We start from the raw sequence: 2,594 nt of genomic DNA on the forward strand, positions 1-2,594 counted from the left end.
ATGAAGTAAACAGTCATTTACAAGCTACATTTTAACAATCTGAAAATTGGAACTTACAAAATAAATAACAGTGGAGATATTAAGAAGTTGGGGAAAACCTAACACTCTCTAAGAGCTTAAATAGAAGTCTTTGTCCCTTCCTGAATGATCTCCTAAATAAATAGTTGCTACTGTTTAATATCAGGAGACACATTACAGTTAAAGAAGTCCAATACCTGCATTGAACTGATAACACACTTCTCTATAACTTAGGGGGGAAAGTAATAAGTATGGCTGTGGAGCCTTATTTCCGCCGTCTCTTCTGGGGAAGATAACTTTTTACGCAAACTCATTTTTCATTTCCAGCACATTGTCTTCCTTTTCCAAACAGGATATAAAATGATTTCACAGGCACCTCTGGAAATGAGCACTGAGAAAAGCTTCCCCTCACACAAAAGCCTACCCACCTCTTGAAAGATTCTAAAATTAGAAAAGCATTCTCTTTCACAAAAATGGAAGCGATGCAGCTAACCTACTTTGCACAATTCTTCAAGGCAGGCATAACTACCTTTCCTCAGATTCCTTGAGCTATGACATTCTGAAAAATACTTCAGGCCACCAAGCATCTAATTGGGCCCTTGGAAAGTCCATTTTCTCACTATGAATGTTAGGCCTTTGAATGATTCTCTCCTTTCAGGAGTTCCTTATCAGAAGGTAGTGGATTCTGTTCCCTCAACATGTTTGCATGCACACTGCCAGCTATGTCTTTGGAAATTGAGAATCATCTTTGCCTCTTTCAAATGGGTCATTTTCAATTTCTCTAGGCTGCATTTAAGTTACATCCAAGAATTTGGCTGGAGAGGCAGCACTCTGACCTAGGAGTTACAGACAGGAGTTCTAGTCCCAAGTCCTCTGTTTATAACCATATAGTCATGAAGAGTAGTTTAATACTTCTGAGTTTCCTCCACTATAAATAAAGACGATGGAAACAACAATAACAAAGAGCACAAGGTAATTTTAAGGATCAAGTGAGATCATGTGATAATGTTACTTTTGCCTAAAGTAACCACAGTTTACAGAAAGTTCTTTCACATGTATTAGTTCATTTAGTTTTGCAGGAGCACTTTGAAAATTATAAATGGTTATGTTAGGCATTGTGACAATCACATGCATCAAATTTCTCTCAAATTAACCAGGCCCAAATGGCATAGTTCTGTTCAGTTCAGTTCAGTCACTGAGTCATGTCCGACTCTTTGTGACCCCATGAACTGCAGCACGCCAGGCCTCCCTGTCCATCACCAACTCCTGGAGTCCACCCGAACCCATGTCCATTGAGTCAGTGATGCCATCCAACCATCTCATCTTCTGTCGTCCCCTTCTCCTGCCCTCAATCTTTCCCAGCATCAGGGTCTTTTCAAATGAGTCAGCTCTTCGGCATAGTAAACCTCTGTAAATGTTCATGGCATTCATTCCAATTAATATATAACCCATTTGTTGTGCTTTCATTCCTTCTACTGTTATTTTTTGCTTCAAATATATTTTGGGAAGGTAAAAACCATACCACTCTGTAAGAAGAAAGCTACATAAAAATAACTCCAGCTTAAACAGCTCAGATTCTAACTTATTCATTTATTATTTTTTAATTATAGTATATAAGCAGGCTTTATTCTGTGACTTATTGAAGAGTTTGTTTCAAACAATGTAAACATGAATCCACCTCATTGCTTCTTAAGTAAGAACAATATTCAAAGCATAATACTAATAGTTTTATATCAATAAATACATTTGAAAAATGCGGTGGCATTACTGTTGCTCACCAAATGTTTATATTTGTCTTCTTTTCCACCTTTCCAGCACATAACTGGATTGCTTTCGCTACACACACAGTCATCTAACTAGTTTTGGTCAACAATGCACAAGTGGAAATGGTATGTGTCACTTCTAGGTGCACACTTTAAGAGCCAGTGCATATTGCATCATACACTCTTTCCCTCTGTTAAGATGACCAACAATCCTAGAGATGACAGATATTCTGTCAACATGGGTCCCGCAATGATGATGATGACATACAACCAAAACTATGCAGCAAAAACAAGGAAAGAACTTTTGTGATTTTAAGCCATAAGTTTCAGAGTTTCCTCCTGCAATACAATGATCCATACTAAGTCATATAGACTAAATGATTACAAATTTAGGCTCTGAAGTCAAAAAGATCAAGTTTCACTTCAGATGTATAATCTTAAATTATGGAACCTCACTTAGCTTAATTTTGTCATTTGTAAACTGGGCAAAAACAATATTTACCTCATTGGGTTCTTCCCAGAATTAAATGAAGTAATACATACATGTCTATGAAAAGTGTCTTGCACAAAGTATGTCCTCAGTCGATATTCATCATGTGATTATCACCTAATCCTATAAGGTGAAAGGGACTTGCTGTGCCCATTTTGAAGATGAGAGAATAGAGGCCAACAAAAAATATGTTTGTCTTGAATGAAGTCATTATCGGCACAATTATACCTAAAATAGAAATCTCCTAATGCCTAGCCCAACTGTTTGATTTTAAAATGTAGCATATCTCCTGAATTTAGAATATCTGTTTTAAGGCAGTGGTT

Source organism: Giraffa tippelskirchi, chromosome X, assembly GCF_054371585.1.
Source record: "Giraffa tippelskirchi isolate mGirTip1 chromosome X, T2T-mGirTip1v1.2.pri, whole genome shotgun sequence".
In the NCBI taxonomy this organism is placed as follows: Eukaryota; Metazoa; Chordata; class Mammalia; order Artiodactyla; family Giraffidae; genus Giraffa; species Giraffa tippelskirchi.